The 17169-nt window shown below is 40.8% G+C and overlaps 1 protein-coding gene and 1 pseudogene across 1 annotated transcript in view; one reads left to right on the top strand and one right to left on the bottom strand.

Annotated features, from left to right (window-relative positions):
* Nucleotides 1-17169, bottom strand: part of OSTF1 (osteoclast stimulating factor 1) — a 53568-nt gene that overhangs the window by 31490 nt on the left and 4909 nt on the right. The window lies entirely within an intron of this gene.
* On the top strand, nucleotides 619-10619 carry LOC125121450 (ATP synthase subunit g, mitochondrial-like; annotated as a pseudogene).

The raw sequence follows: 17169 nt of genomic DNA, 5'->3' as shown, positions 1-17169 counted from the left end.
CACAGCAACATCCCTGAGTGGGGCCAGGGATCAAACCCACATCCTCACGGCTATTAGTCAGGTTCACAACCCGCTGAGCCACAACAGGAACTCCCGAACACACAATTTCTAATCTACTTTATCCTCTGTTGGTTCACCTTCAGGAGTGGGGAATTTTCTAGAGGGAGCAACTACGACAGCATTAAAAGGGTCTGCTCACTACAATGGATGGACATACCATAAATAGCAAGAGGAATCACTAGGCAAAATGTCAGAACTTAGACACCCATAAAAGATTGACTATTTCACTTACATCCTGCTTTAAAATGTTGGAAGGTATGAGACATTTTAGATGGACTTCATTTAAAATGGTTATGATAACTACTACATACTCACTATGACAGTTAAAACTAAAAATATTGACCATGCTAAGTGTTAAACAGGATATGGAACAACTGGAATTCTCTGACAACACAAGTGAGTGTCTAGTGTAAACTGGTATAACCGCTATAGAAAATTACTTGGCAGTAGTATTAATTCGTTTTTTACGTCTTAACATAACTTTAAGATCTTAAATGCATTTATGTAACTAGAAAACCTTCCCTGCATCTTTTGCTGGACTAAAACATTGAGTAAAAAATGACCCCTCCCAAACGATCTCACTATCCCCGGAATACAGTGAGTCTGGATATTTTTAAATGGTAAGTCACAATATATTAGTAAATGGCAAAACTAATTTAGTGGTTTTAAATATATGTAATAAAACAGAAAAGGTCAGGGTACACTGTATGTAATAGAAATAATTACAGTTTTGTGAAAATTTTGTTTCACTGAAACTGGACAGATGGATGGAAAAACAAATGCTTATTTTAGAAATTTACCAAATATACATTTTGTCATAATGCCAAAGGGCAAAATATTAAAATCAGCATTTGTCAAAGCCAAACACTGCCCTTACAGAGTTAACTATTGGGAAAACAGGATAAATCTGAAATTATATTCAAAAATTAATTACGATTATGATTTTAGTATTAAAAATCCTGATAGATCCATTTTTTAAGGTTGTTTTTGTTTGTTTGTTTGTTTTTCGGCCATGCCCACAGCATGTGGAAGTTCCCTGGACCAGGGATCAAACCTGTACCACAGTTGTGAACCAAGCTGCTGCAGTGACAACACCAGACCCTTAATGCACTGCACCACAAGAGAACTCTTTTCTATCTGGAATCTAATATAAGGCACATATGAACCTTTCCACAGAAAAGAAAATCATGCACTTGCAGAATAGACTTGTGGTTGCCAAGGGGGAGGGAGGTGGAGTGGGGTGGTTGGGGAGCTTGGGGTTAATAGATAATCCATTCCAAACTATTGCCTTTGGAATGGATTAGCAATGAGATCCTGCTGTGTAGCACTGGCAACTATATCTAGTCACTTATGATGGAACATGATGTGAGAAAATAGAATGTGTACATGTATGTGTAACCGGGTCACCATGCTGTACGGTAGGAAAAAAATGTATTTGGGAAATAACTATTTAAAAAATAAAAAATAAATTAAAAAATAAAATAAAGTTTGATATAAAAGGGCAAGAATCATAATTCCTCAGCACTGTCAACTGCAGCCTAATGAGACTTTTGCAAAACTAAATAAATATTCTCTCTAAAATGAGGTCTGTATAAAAGCAAGATATTATGGTGCTAGTTTTCCTAACATCGCTATTGCCTGCGGTGATTCTGCCACCAAGTTAGTAAGCTTTCCTTCCTCTCTAACAGAAACTGACTGAGGTCAAGACATAACTCCTCTTTATTTCCTGGGCTTAAAGATTTGCTTAAGGCTAGTGATGAAAGTCCACTGAGAGCAATTCCACCAAGGAGAAATGGTTTCCCCCAAATTATTAGAGATCATATTCTCTCAATAACTGCCAACCCGTGCCTACGATTTTTGCTATATACAAAATAGCTTTTGGACATATAAAATTCACAGCCTGACAATCATCATTAACTACTGCAATATTTTATTCTCCAATAAAAAATATACAGTTAGGGAGTTCTCGTTGTGGCTCATCATTAACAAACCTGACTAGTATCCATGAGGATGAGTGTTCAATCCCTGACCTCGCTCAGTGGGTTAAGGAACTGGCGTTGCTATGGCTATGGTGTAGGTCAGCAGCTACAGCTCTGATTCGACCCCTAGCCCAGGAACTTCCATATGCTGCAGGTGCAGCCCTAAAAGGCAAAAATAAATAAATATATATATATATATATATATTTATACATTTATAAATATATATACATACACACTTATACTTTCAGTTGACTGATAATTTTTCATATATAAAGTACAAAGAGGATATTTTGGAATAAGCTACACTTAGAGTATGTACCTACCTTTCAAAGTGAATATTAAGAGAACAATAAATCCAAATAGCATGGCTTGTTTGCATCCCTGGCTTGGAATGAGGGATACTTACGCAATGTACAATCCTTGATCAAGTATAGGTCTTAATATACCAAAAATAACTAAAGTAGGCATTCCGCCATTTGGTCAGCCATCCAAAGCTGAATGGCAAAGTTTGGAAGAAATTTGAGGTGAAGGTAAATTTCTGTGTATCCCTATGATATACATCTCTTATTGGAAGTCAAAGTCAAAAAAAGTTTGAAAGCCATTGCTCTAGACTTTCTGATCAAATTTGAGATTGCTATAGGACTCTGACGATTAGATAATATTTCTTCTACTTTATAAATCTCAAAATTCAGCTAGCATATGAAATACAAGACCCTTCCATCACCCCCAAAAGAAGATATTATAACCAATTTTAGATAAGTATAACCCATCAAAAAGAAAGGTGAGGAAGAGAATTCTTTTTTTTTTTTTTTTGTCTTTTTATGGCTGTACCTGCAGGGCACATGGAGGTTCCCAGGCTAGGGGCTGAATCACAGCTACAGCTGCCGGCCACAGCCACAGCAACACAGGATCTGAGCCGTGTCTGTGACCTACACCACAGCTCATGGCAACGCCGGATCCTTAACCCACTGAGTGAGGCAGGGATCAAACCCACAATCTCATGGTTCCTAGTCAGATTCGTTTCCTCTGTGCCATAACGGGAACTCTGAGGAAAAAAATTCTTTGAACAAGGAGAAATTGTAGAAAAGGAAGAACTTACTATATACATATATTTCTCATATATCTCTCATTATCTAAGAGAAGGCAGGGAGTACTAATCTTAATTTATATGCCGGGGGTAAGAAAAAATGGGTCTCAGAGTAAGTAAAAGTATTAATGTAATTTCTACAAGGCATATTTAAATTGTTCTATTAAAGAAGCATGATGAAACAGGATGTTTTCTGCTCAAAAACAAAACAGGAGTCTGTGTGATAGTATCCAAGAGTCAAGGCCATCATTTCCATTGCTGGGGTGAAAGGAAACAGCTGTGCTCTGCTGGGCTAACACAGGGGTCCCCTGGGCTTTGCGGATTCCAAGGCCCATAAATGAGGAGGTTGGCTCAGAAGAGGCTTCTGGATGAAGATCTCTAAGCATGTCAGTCCACAAAAGCCCACTGCTCTTGAAAATAAAATATTTTTCTTGCAAAAACAATCATGTGAGCACATCAGTTTCTAACCTAAAGAATAAGTTTCTTCCCTCATACTTATGTTCTTGGATGAATTAAATCAAATCCAACAAATTCTATTTGCACATATACCTTTAAAGGCTATAAGTAATTAAAAAAAAATGATAGATACAATATTTTCATCTTTCCTACCCCAACACTACCTCTTCCCTGCTGCCTCCATATGCAATCAAAAAAGAAAAAAAAAAAAAACCTCAAGAATTTGAAACGTGTCTTGATTATTTCAGCTGCAGGAATGGCAGACTCATTAAAAACAGTAGCCAGTGTGTTTTCTGACAAGAGGGTTCTGTTTATTAACAGTGTGCCTTTCTTATCCATTTTTTTTTCCTTTGCTTATACTTTTCAGTGCCTTCCAGCAAACGTGGTTACTTTCACATCTTGAGGGGCCATAACTGCTGGTTATTTTTATTTCTTCTCTGCAGGATAACATAAAAGTCTCTAAGAGCAGGGTTCAAAATTTCAAAGGGTAAGCTCAATGCCAATCACAATCTTGACTGTTTAAAAATTAGGGAAAAGAACAAATCCCTCAAACCCTTCATCTCAAGACATCTTGCGTCCAAAGTCAGTTTCAGGAGATCATGGGGAAGAATGGAAGAAAGGTCTTTTATTCAGTCCTTGGAATTTAAAGAAAAAGTGCTATACTGGCTACACCTTCTGCAAAAGGCTAGATGAGTCCCAGGACTGACTCAGGACAGCAACGCCCGCTTTTGTACAACCCATGAGCTAGGAATTAAAAATGGCTTAACATTTTCAAACGGCTGGGAGGGAGAGACAATTGAAAAAATATTTCATGACATACGAAAATGATCTGAAATTCGAACTGCAATGTCCATAAATAAAGTTTCATGGGAATGGAGCCAATATTTGTGTATTATCTATGGCTGCTTTCCCACTACAATGGAAGAGTTGAGTGGTTATAACAGAGACCATTTGTGGCCCACAAGGCCTGAAGTATTCACTCTGTACCTTTACAGGAAAAGTCTGCTGCCCTCTCTGCTATGGTCCTCCTTTCCCTGTAAAGGGAAAGTCAGACCAAAGGAGCAGAGGTCACAGCCTGAGGAACTGTGGGCCTGCCTCTCACTGGCCCCGCAAGCAGTCCAGGCTTAGCCCCGTCCTAAGGGAAAAGACTAGTTGGACAAATAAGTCCACATATCCAAGATGGAGATAGAAAATTCCCTAACACCAAAACCTTTAATCCAAAACAAACGACCAATCCAAGTTCACGATTATGGGACACCTACCACATACCAGACATCATGCAAAGCATTGACATATAGCAATTCTCTCTCTTTTTTTTTTTTTTTTTTTCTTATTAGGGCTACATCTGCGGCATATGGAAGTTACTGGGCTAGGGGCTGAATGGGAGCTGCAGCTGCCGACCTATATCACAGCCACAGCAACACCAGATCTGAGCTGCATCTACAACCTAGGCCACAGTTTGTGGCAATGCCGGATCCTTAACCACTGAGCAAGGCCAAGGACTGAACTCGCATCCTCACAGACACTATGTTGGGTTCTTAACCTGCTGAACGACCATGGGAACTCCTTGCAGCAATTCTTTTAATCCTCAAAACAATCCTGGGACACAAAGACCTTATTAACATGATTTTAGAGCTGAAGAAACTGAGGCTAGAAGAAAGAACCAGTCCAGGTCTACACAGCTAGGAAGAGGCAAAGATAAGTTTTAAACCCAGGCTATCTGGCTCCAGAGCTCATACTCTGAACATTCTGGATGAGACTCAGAAAGAGCTGAGCTTTTAGTGCTGGGATTAAAGGGCACTAAACACATTTATATATGTAATATACTGACTGCAGTTCCTGAGCGTTCTGTGCACCCCTAAGTGTTAGCGATCATTAATTACTATAAATTTTTACCCTATCGGGGGTTTTATTCCTTGCATTTTTATCTTCACTGGTAAGACAGCCTAATCAAAACCCTATTCCTGTACATTAGAGATTTTATCATTTACAATATTCCCACAGAGAAATGGAAATGCTTTTGTTAAGCAAACAAAGTATAACATCTAATATTCCATTAAAGAACTCAGTAAGAGTTTTTAAGTTGTCATTCTTTTTTTTTTTGTCTTTGGTATTTTTAGGGCCACACCCGTGTTATATGGAGATTCCCAGGCTAGGGGTCGAATCAGAGCTACAGCTGCAGGCCCACACCACAGCCACAGCAATGTGGGATCTGAGCTATGTCTGCGACCTACACCACAGCTCATGGCAACACCAGATCCTTAACCCACTGAGTGAGGCCAGGGATCGAACTCGAAACCTCATGGTTCCAAGTTGGATTTGTTTCTGCTGTGCCACAATGGGGTCTCCCTTAAGGTGTCATTCTTAAAACCTATAGCCACTGTCGTCTGTCAGCTCAAGCTGCTTCAAAAAAATACCATAGACTGGATGCTTAAACAATAGACATTTCTTCTCACAGTTTTGGAGGCTGGGAAGTCCAGGATCAAGGTGCTGCTCAATCTGGTTTCTGGTGAGAAGGCTCTTCCTGGCTCTCAGAGGGCTCCCTTCTCACTGTGTGCTCACACAACCTTTCCAGGGTGCATGAGCAAAGAGAGATCTCTCTCCCTCATCTCCGAAAACCACTAATCACATCATGTGGGCCCCACCTTCTCGACCTAATCGAACGCTAATTACTTCCCCAAGGCCCTATCTCTGTCATATTGAGGGTTAGGGCGTCAAACATGAATTCTGGAGGGACATAAACATGAATATAAAATCATAGTAAAAAACAGGATCACATGAACATGTATATATATATACATATGATGGAATACAGGTTACCACAATAATAATAAAAAAGGATCTAACATGACCTTTAAAAATAGCTTTTGCAGAGTTCCCTGTGGTGCAGCAGGTAAACGATCCAGCATTGCCGCACCTGCAGCACAAGTTCCATCCCAGCCCAGGAGCAGGTGTGGCAGAAAAAAAAAAATTGGGAGATATGCTTATATTTTACCTTTTTTTTTTTGTCTTTTTGCCTTTTCTAGGGCCACTTCTGTGGCACATGGAGGTTCCCAGGCTAGGGGTCTAATTGGAGCTGTAGCCACTAGCCTACGCCAGAGCCCACAGCAACGCAGGATCTGAGCCGCGTCTGCAACCTACACCACAGCTCACGGCAACGCTGGATCCTTAACCCACTGAGCAAGGCCAGGGATCGAACCTGCAACCTCATAGGTCCTAGTCGGATTCGTTGACCACTGCGCCACAGCAGGAACTCCCTATTTTACTATTTTATAAATATAATATCACTGCTGGCAATATTATATATACAAGCTGCTGTGTAAAACAAAGATATGCATAGAAGAAAAACTGAGAGGAACAACACCACAATGTCAACAGTTCTCTCCGGGTGGTAGAACTATGAGTCATGTTTATTTTTTTATTTTCTTAATTGTCTACAAAGAATATGAATTCCAGATAGAGCCAGGAAAATATGGTCTTTTTTCAATGCCATATTGAAGGATAGCCTAAAAGTTATGTGTACCTTATCAGCAGAATAGTTTTTAATATGAGTACTCTTTTGTCCTTTGTCTCTCTTATGTCACTACCAAAAAAAAAAAAAAACCTGTGGAAAGATAAGCAACTGTAATGCCAAGTATGCTGACAAAACTGAGAATACAGGGAACACATATGTAACACAGTGGGCAAACTCAAAGGTCAGTGCAGGCTGTGTGGGGGGCATCACCTACTTTGATTCTGGAAAGATGACAGGAGTTATGGACACAAAGAGGTGCTGGCAGCAGGCTAGGGCAGACCCAGAATACAGAGCAGTATACCGACAGAGGGGCCTGACGTCAGGAAGGGTGGAAGGTGGTCTAGGAATGTCACGTAGATTAATGTGCCCAAAGCCCAGCATGAGAAATGTTGAGAGATTCAGTTGGGAAAATGAGCACAGAGGGACTAGAGGTTTCCCAAACTTTTCTGAGAGCCACTTAAGAAATATCTTGCACATCAGGACCCAGAAAATACACACACACTAAAAAAAAAACTTTAAGAACTTTCACCAGATATTCTTATCCTTACTTGTAATATATGAATATGTATAATAAATGTTTAGAGGCCAAATGGAAATTTTTTGGATTTAAATATCTGATACTCCTTGAGTAATAAAGTACTCTCAGAATATATTAAAAATGGCCTTGGAAATTTTTTTATTTCAAGAGTTTTTTTAATTAGAGTGATAATAAATGGATAAATTTAAATCTTAGACTTTATGCACGCCTAATTCCTTGGGAAATTAAAATTATACATAGGAAATAAAAATTTGCAACAACAGCAAAACATGGTCTTAGTCCTCTATAAGACACAGGCCAGCAAGACAACATAATCATAAAAATGTCTCTTTTAGGGAGTTCCCACCGTGGCTTCGCAGAAATGAATCTGACTAATATTCATGAGGATGCAAATTCAATCCCTAGCCTTGCTTAGTGGGTTGAGGATCCAGCATTGCTGTGAGCTGTGGTGTTGGGTCGTAGACATGGCCCTGATCCTGTGTTGCTATGGCTATGGCGAAGGCCAGCAGCTGTAGCTCTGATTCAACCTCTGGCCTGGGAACTTTAATGTGCAGAGGGTATGGCCCTAAAAAGCAAAAAAAAAAAAAAAAAAAGCCTATTTTAGAAAAACCTCTTTAAAACCTGATATAGGGACAAAGACATACACTGTATCTAAGAAAAGGAAAAGAGGATTCCTAGAGACACAGAACAGAGCTCAAGCAAAGTACTCACTTCATGCTTACTCAGTAGACACACAGGGGCCAAATCTGTCAGTGACAGCATTTTACTGTTTCTAGTTAATACTAGAACTCTTTCATAAAAATACAAACTCTGGCTATGTGAACAGTATTATCAAATACAACAAGAAAAAGTATTTGGAGGGGAAAAAAAAGCGATAACTTTGAAATTGAGCCCCTCTCTGTTCAGAAAAAAAAGAATTCAAATTTTCTTCTGCAGCACCTATCAGAGACTCTGAAAAAGTCCATATCCAAAATTATAACAGAATGCAAAACAGTAAAGTGAGTTGAGTCCATCTATAAGAAACTAGCAAGATGTCTAAGACATTCAATTCTTCCAAGATCATCTACTTACTAAGACAACAACATTTAAACTAGAAATTGTTTCCCTAACTGTATCTTTTCTCAAGTCACACAACAGCCTTCCTTTAAAACGATTATGAAGTGTTCCCAAGGGTCACGTTCCTGGCATGAAAGTGTGAGCCTTCCCTGGTAACCCCATAAATGCTGGACATGACACCTCTGGTGGGAGCTACCACCACTGGCCATTCCAGGGCCTGATTTGGCATCTTGTTGAAGACTCAGCCCAGGAAAGGGGCTGCCCAGGTGATGAGTTCCTCCACCCAACTCATCTGGCCCTGAAAGTCAAGACTGTTTATGGAAACAAGTTTGGAGGTGCCTGGGAAGACCCAAAGAGTCTGAGTGACTCCTGGAAAAGGTCAGGGGAGAATCTTAATCTCAAGAAATGTTCAGGTATTTTTCCAATCCAGTTCAGCTCTTGGGAGGAGGAAGAGGGGGAGAGAACAGAGTCCTTAGGGTTTCCCCAAGAGAAGGACAAGAAAAGCTGTGGTTTTCTGGGGTTATAATTAACATAGGGTACTTACAGAACCATTCTTATGAACACCTCTCTTCTACTCAGGGCCTTAAGTGGGAGCTGTGATAACATTACTGAGGGTCAGTAACTAACCTCAGCCACTCTAAGGCCCAAGGCACCTTTCACCCCTAAAATTATTTTTTTTTTTTGTCTTTTTCTTTTTAGGGCCGCACCTGTGGCATACGGAAGTTCCCAGACTAGGTATCCAATCGGAGCTGCAGCTGCCAGCCTACACCACAGCCATTGCAATGCCAGATCTGAGCTGTGCCTGCGACCTATACCACAGCTTGTGGCAATGCCAGATCCTTAACCCACTGAGCAAGGCCAGGGATCGAATCTTCATCCTCATGGATCCTAGTCAGGTTTCTGCTCAGCCACAATGGGAGCTCCCTCACTCCTCTCGAGATTACAAGTCGCTCATGGATTTTTAAACTCTTTTTTGTTAACAGGTGCTCAGATCATTTATCTTTTTTTTATGAACATGGGGTCACAGGGTCAGTGGTGGTAGAAGGCTTGGAGGTAGAGGCCAAGTATTGAGACATTGGAATTAGTTCTTAAACTTCTAGGAATACCCCTGGTCCCCTCTCTTGATCCCACAGAACTATTTGTAATTTACACTGTGGATCGGTTGACAGTGAAAATAACCACTCTGCCCACAAGGACAGAAGAGAGAAAACTTCATGCTCTCTAGGGCAGTGGCTTTCCACCAATGTGCAGTGGTCATCGAAATTGCAGGCTTTCATAACAGTTACTAGGAATTCACCCTCCTTCAGTACCCAGCGCCCAGATGCAGAAGTACCCCACCCTCTCTTGTCATATGTCCTAACAAACTGCAGTTCTTTATCTATGGCCTTAGAGATGTTTAGTGGAAAATTAACACTCAAGAATACTATAAAAATTTTTAACTATGAACCTAATTTTTTCTGTGTGAGTTCTATAGTTATAGCAATACAACTTATTCCCATCAGTATAATGAAATATATATGAACATATCACATATATTTCAATCCCTGTATGTAAATATTACTTCCCTTTAAAAATTGGTTTCTTGATTTGGGAGGACAGACTTTTCATGCTAGAATCATGACCTAGTCTGTAACCTTGTAGAGAAGGCCCAGGTGCTGGTCAATGCTGCTGTGACTTACTGGAAACCTCTCCTGGCCACAGTCTGGCACTATGCCAAGGTTGAGCTGGTTCCTCCAGTCCCTGCTGAGATCTTTGCAGCTATTCAGAGCTTGAAAAACCTGTCAATAGTGCTCAAACTGGAAGCTTGAAACAGCTCACAGTTAAGAAAGCTCTGCTGAATGGTCTGGAGGCCACTGAGGTGTAGATGTATGTGGCTTTGCGTTGGCAAGATTACAGGCAAGTGTGGCATCAATGGCTATAACGTTTGAAGGCGAATCTTTAACATGATATTTGGATTACTATTTGGATGGTCTTGGACCATGTGTGATCAGATTGGTATTTGAATGAAATAAGACAATGTGTCCAAAAAAACTGGTTTCTTGTGTGAGATCTACATAACTGATAGTGTGGTGGATGGGCTGAGACCCACTCTCTCAGAGGAAGATTCATCGATCCTCTTGAACAGAGAAGCAATGGAATCCTTCCCTCCTGGAATGAAATATGAGATCTTCTAGACAGCAAGGTCTGAACTTGAATTCAAGGCTTAAAAGTGTCACCTCCAAAAAAGACAGGAAAAAACAAGGAGAAAGGGGGATTCTGAACAACATTTTACACAGAGAGTTAGTTAATTTCTAAAATCCAGCCGAAGATACATTCTTAGACCTCAAATCTTTGGAGCTGAGGAGCTCCCTGGTAGCCTAGCAGTTAAGGATTGGGCATTGTTGCTGCTGTGATCCAGGTTCAACCCCTGGCCTGTGAACTTACACATGCCACAGGAACAGCTCCTCACCCCACCAACAAAAAGCAAATCTATGGAGCCGATTTTTTTTTTTTTTTTTCTTTTTCAGCTGTACCCACAGCATATGGAAGTTCCGGGACCAGGTGTGGAATCTGAGACACTGTGGCAACCTACACTACAGCTGCAGCAATGCCAGATCCTTAACCTACTGCACCAGAGCAGGAACTCCTGGAGCTGATATTGTTGATTTATAGTTAACTTTATACATTTTCCAAACATAAACACCTTCAACATCCCAGTGGCCATTCACAAATGGCCATATTTTGTGAGGGTGTAGCTGTAATTTATGCATGCAGACTTTAGACACATTTTGGCAGAGACAACCCAATGCTGTCTTCCTCTAAGCAGCTGCAAAAGATAAAACCCCAAATTCCAGTGCTCTGTGTAGCCAGAGTCCTAAGTGAAATCAGATCAGACCTCATTGAGAACACATTAGTCCCCACCCTAACCCATTTCCTATCCTATCCTCTCTCCCTCTCCTTCTCTGTCACTGAAATCTGGATTTATGAACTACCCTTCAAATTATTTAATTCCTCCATGTTTGCATTCATATGGCACTGAACATTAAGAGTGTCAGGAAGATGGGTAGAGATTATTGAAAATGTCTATAAAAAGCACAGGATGAAATCACATCAAAATCTGGGAAATTATTTGAGAAATCAATCCAAGGCACTATAGATTTAGCTTACTTTTTCTTTTTTTTTTTGTCTTTTGTCTTTGTTGTTGTTGTTGCTATTTCTTGGGCCGCTCCCGCGGCATATGGAGGTTCCCAGGCTAGGGGTCCAATCGGAGCTGTAGCCACCGGCCCACGCCAGAGACACAGCAACGCGGGATCCGAGCCACGTCTGCAACCTACACCACAGCTCACGGCAACGCCGGATCATTAACCCACTGAGCAAGGGCAGGGACCGAACCCGCAACCTCATGGTTCCTAGTCGGATTCGTTAACCACTGCGCCACGACGGGAACTCCGACACTAGAGATTTAGAAGCTGGTTTAGAATCAAATGACAAACTGACCAACTGAGTATTCTAGAGACCAACTGATCAAAGTGACCTAGCATACCAACCAATCTTGTTTTAAAATAATAGACAAAATCATTAAGAGCTATATCTTTAATTTCATAAAAATACAGTTCTTGATAACTTCTCAAAAAAACGAAAACAAAAAACAAAGTGACCTAGCAAGCTAATTTTAAAAATTGAGGACAGAACTTCACCCCAAAACTAATGCTCATTTCCCATTACTATATTCTGCCTCCCTCCCCTCCAATCATAGCTTGGTCCTAGAATCTCTACCCTAATTAGCCCATCTTTTTGCCTAAATTCCTATCAGTAAAGAATAGTTTCATTTGAAAAGGGAATTCCACTCCCAAGAATCTTATTTTCAGCATATTTTATTTATTTACTTATTTTTGTCATTTTAGGGCTGCGCCTGCAGCATATGGAGCTTCCCAGGCTAGGGGGTCGAATCAGAGCTACAGCTGCCACAGTCACAGCAACACCAGATCCTTAACCCACTGAGCAGGGATCGAACCTGTGTCCTCATGGATGCTAGTCAGATTCATTTCCAGTGAGCCACAGCGGGAACTCCTCATATTTTATTTTTTAACGTAAGTACCTTTCAGAAGGGAATTTGCTAAATCAATGATTGGTTTAACCCTGCAGGGGAATTTGCTCATCAGATGTAAAGCAGTGAGTTTATTCTCTGAGGCCTGTGGAACTGAGAGAAGAAGAAATCAAGCTCCAGGTGATGTTAGAGAGGAGCACCTTGGAAAGTCCTGAGCGGGGTACTGCTCTCTGAGCATGTGGTCGTCGTACCAGAGGTACCAAAATCAGAGCTTCAACAACTACCTATGGCACCTGGGTAAATGTTTAAATAAAGAGATATTTAATGTGACAATCGACAACGGCTATATATTATATTTTTAAATCAATGGTTTATGATTTTATATCTTCCAAAAGAAAAGAAATAGAGGTCCAAAGAAGAAAGGGTACCAAGGGAAAAATCCATCCCAGAGCAGACAGATCTATGCCAACTTTGGGGCCACAGAACATTGGAAAGACACAGATGTGTTAGCCAAAGGGAGCATGTGTCCAAGCAGAGAAAAAGCAAGCTAATGACCAAGGTTCAGGGCAGATCCAGCAGCAGATAGCCCAGTGCTGGTCAACCAGAGAGTGCCTCACTGGATGTCAAAATATCAGAGAGACCCAGTACCAACCAGGAATCAGGACATGGGCAGGGGCCTCTTGTGGTCAACAGAGCTCTTACAAAGCCAGTGTCAAGTCCCAGGAACTATTTAGAGATCAAATATTTAGGTAGAGAATTGTTCCTTGAGAGAGGGAAGGCATTAAGCAAGAGCTAGAAGCAGCCCTATTGATGGGACCCACTCCATGAAAGAGGAAGTAGATAGTCACCATAGGCAGCAACTCCTACTTCACAGTTCACCTTAATGGAGGTACAGGCTGTGGCTGGCAGCTGCTTGGGTGACTTAGATGTAGAACCTGAGTGCAGAGGAATAAAAGAGAAAGATTTACTCCCCAACAGAAAAACAAAGTTGAAAACAATCTCAGGTTTGGCACACCATTCAGAAACAAACTTTGGAGGGAATGGTGTCCATCTGCCATGTTTCCCAGCCAGTTTTCTTGCCTGAAAACCAGTGAGAATACCTTCAGTTTAGGCCCTCTTGGGGGCTACTGTCAATAAATTTGCATCAAAACAATGGACCCCAAAAAGCAGCCAGAAAAGCCTGTAAACCTGGATAGGCAACATTTTAGAGGGAGTGCTAAGAGACTGGTTTCTAAGAAAGGAAAGATGAGACTCAGTGGAATCTTCCAAATCTGGAGGCTGAGATACCCACCAACAGTGCCCAAAGCCTGGAGAGGCTTCTCAGCCAAGCTGCCCTCCACTGTGCTCAGAGAGCTGACCTTGGAGGGGTCCTCCTCTCAAGCATGGATTAGACAACTGAGTTGATTCAAGTCTTTGCTTATAGATGAGAGAATCCTGAAATAGAACCCATGATTTTCTCAGAACTTAGCAAAAATTCCTGGAGTGTGGGGATGCCCGAGACTCTCTAGGGCCACCTTCAGATCACTGAAGAGGGTCAAGGCACACCTTCTAGTAGGAGAATAAACAAGGTCTTGAGACTAGATTTGGTCTCTAGTGTCTTCCTTAATTTGAGTTTAAATTGCCTTCAGGCTTCCTGGGAAACTGGAGCACCAAACTAGGAAAGAACCACAACAAGCACATTCCCCAGAATATAAAACCAAAGTGATTTATCAAATTCAAAGGAATACTAACAAGTTTAACATGCTAATCCAAATGCACAAACACAAAACTCTCCCCTAACTCCTACATCAAGAGTAAGTTAAGGGATTTGTCTTATAACTTTATAAAAATTCTACGCATGCCCAAACCTTGAGTGGGATATGACTCACCAGAGTTAATAAAAAAGAGGTGACTTCAGCAGCCCCACCAGTGACTTTTTTAAGTAAGCTGAAGCCGTGACCCTCTTTAACCCATGGCTGCAAACTCACCACCCAGAGCTCTAGTTAACACTCTGACAAAGAGATAAGCACCTGAGTCAAGGGCTAACGTGTGGACATTCAAATGCTCATTTTCTATGGGAAGCAATACTGTTTTGCAACTACTACACTAGGCAAACTATGCTACATGACTTTCTCTTTAATTCAGAACAAATTTCTCTGGTTCACAGTTCTATGTGTGCACATGAAATCTCTCTGGCTTCTGTGAGAGAAGCTCAGCCCCTATGCAATCAAGCAAACGTGGACAGGACGTCATGTCAAGTCATTTCCTTTCTGCCCATGTTTAATGACTTTCCCCTCTTTTCTGCTTACCAAACTCTCATTCAGCATTTGAGAATTGCTTGAATTTCCCCTCTTCTGTGATATCTTTCTCAGCTTCCTCAAGCTCCTTACCTTGCACTTCCTAGGCCTCTGATCACATTTTGATAACATCTCTATCGTATGAGTTGTAATTTTTCTGCGTAAGGCCTACTCACATTTTTGGCAGAAGGTAAATTGGAGAGCATTTTGGAAATGTCTGTGAAAATGGCAATGCCCATACCCACTGCCAGGACTTTCTCCTACGGATTTATTCACATGCGTAAACAACCAGGCTGTTGTAACACTGTTTGTTATAACAGAAGAATAGGAATGATCTAAACGCACTGAATATGGGTCTGGTTAAACAAATACAATCGAGTACCATGCAATTGTTCAAAAGAATCAGGAAGCTCTCTCTATACTGGTATCTGAAACATTTCCCCCCAAACTCCTATAATTTATTTGACAGAGAATCTTTTTCCCCCAGCTTTATAGAGTTATTTTGACTTAGTAGCTCATATCACTAAAAGGGTGTGTCTCCCCCCTCCATCCCGCTCAGCCCCCATGTATTTTGTTTCCTGTGGCCATTAAGCAAGTGAGGACAAATTTGGCCATGGTTTTCACTGGACATAAGGTATGAGGTGAAGAGAACTAGAAAAGTCAGCCCAAAATATGCCACTTCGTTCATAAGCATTATTTTGAGTTGAAGGCAACTGAGAAGATGTAGACACAGGAAGAATTCTTTGCCTTCCCCATCCGCCTCAAAGCAAGGCATAAATTCCCCCTGTGAAGGTATGTGCCCTCCCCCGCCAGGTGCCCCATACAAGAAAGAGAACGACCTTTATCACTGAGGATAGAGATGTCACTTAGATGGATCTGCATAAGCAAACCTCACTAAAATAACTCTTATTTTCCATTAGTTTCCCCATATATCTACCTTCCCACAATTTACTCCCTCAGAAGCCCATCCCCCAATTCCTTTTTTTAGTCACTTCTCCACAACGTGCTGCCCTTTGTTAAAATGGTATATACACTTTCAAGACTAATCACTTCTTTGGGTTTTTGTTTCCTTTCTATATAGCCCTTACACATATAAAATTAAATTTGTAAGTCTTTTTTTCCTGTTAATCTGATTTTATTGTCCGTTTAATTCAATGCATTCACAGTACCTATATATAACACCTAAGAGGGTAGAGGAAACACTTTTTCCTCCCTAACAGAGGCGTGTCAGAAAAGCTCACCACTTAGTCACACTGAAGTCAAGCTGTGGGAATGCTGAAAACACAAGGCGGCGGAGGGGACCCCCCTCGTTCCAAAGTAGTGCTGACAACACTGCCTCCAGCCTTTGCTATTTAATGTGAAGTTACAAGATAGACCCAACCAAAGTCTCCCCCACCTTTTTCCAGACAAAGACTTCATTACATATCAAGACTTTCTATGTATCCATCAACAGCTAAAGAGTTTAGCTGTTGTACAGTTACAAAGAAATAAAAGATTATTCTACTCTCAAAAAATGTTGAATATTATTACACTTAATACAGATCCAGTTAAAGAGGGGAGCTCTACAAAGCAAATGTAAATAAAACAACTGCACCAGTTTTAGTAAAGGTGGCTGTCCAATAAAACCGGTCCAACCTAACAGAATCCTCATGGATTTCTCTGCCCAAAATGCAGAGACTCCAATTAAGGCTTGCCTTCCATTCCCAGGTCAAACCAATCACTTAATAGCTTTTAGACCTCACTAGGTTCTCCTTCATCCATAAAACGAGGATATTAGGATCCACCTCACAGGGAAGTGAGAGCATACACAGTGTTGGGCACAGTGCCTGTCACTTAGGGACAAATAAACGTTAACTATTACAAACATCGTCATCATTCTGAAATTCTCAAGATGTTTCTCAGATTTTATTTTGCCATCAGGGATAAACAGAGCATCAAGGTTAGGAAGAAAAACCATTCATGTGCATATCTCAAGCCAACCCGATATCTCGCCTTTAATTAATTCATCTATTCTGAGAGGAAAAAATTACACACAACTTCAGATCATGTTTGATGAAAACCTTTTCCCTCTCCAGAGTTTCATATAAGCATCTGTGTGACATCTTTGAAGTTTTATGATGTTTTTATTATAAATACAAAATAAACCAAACCCCAAAACACTGATATTTGCTTCTT

The sequence above is a fragment of the Phacochoerus africanus genome, chromosome 2, assembly GCF_016906955.1.
Source record: "Phacochoerus africanus isolate WHEZ1 chromosome 2, ROS_Pafr_v1, whole genome shotgun sequence".
Taxonomy (NCBI): domain Eukaryota; kingdom Metazoa; phylum Chordata; class Mammalia; order Artiodactyla; family Suidae; genus Phacochoerus; species Phacochoerus africanus.
Note: the sequence above shows the minus strand (reverse complement) of the source record. Positions and strands in the feature narration are given on the sequence as shown.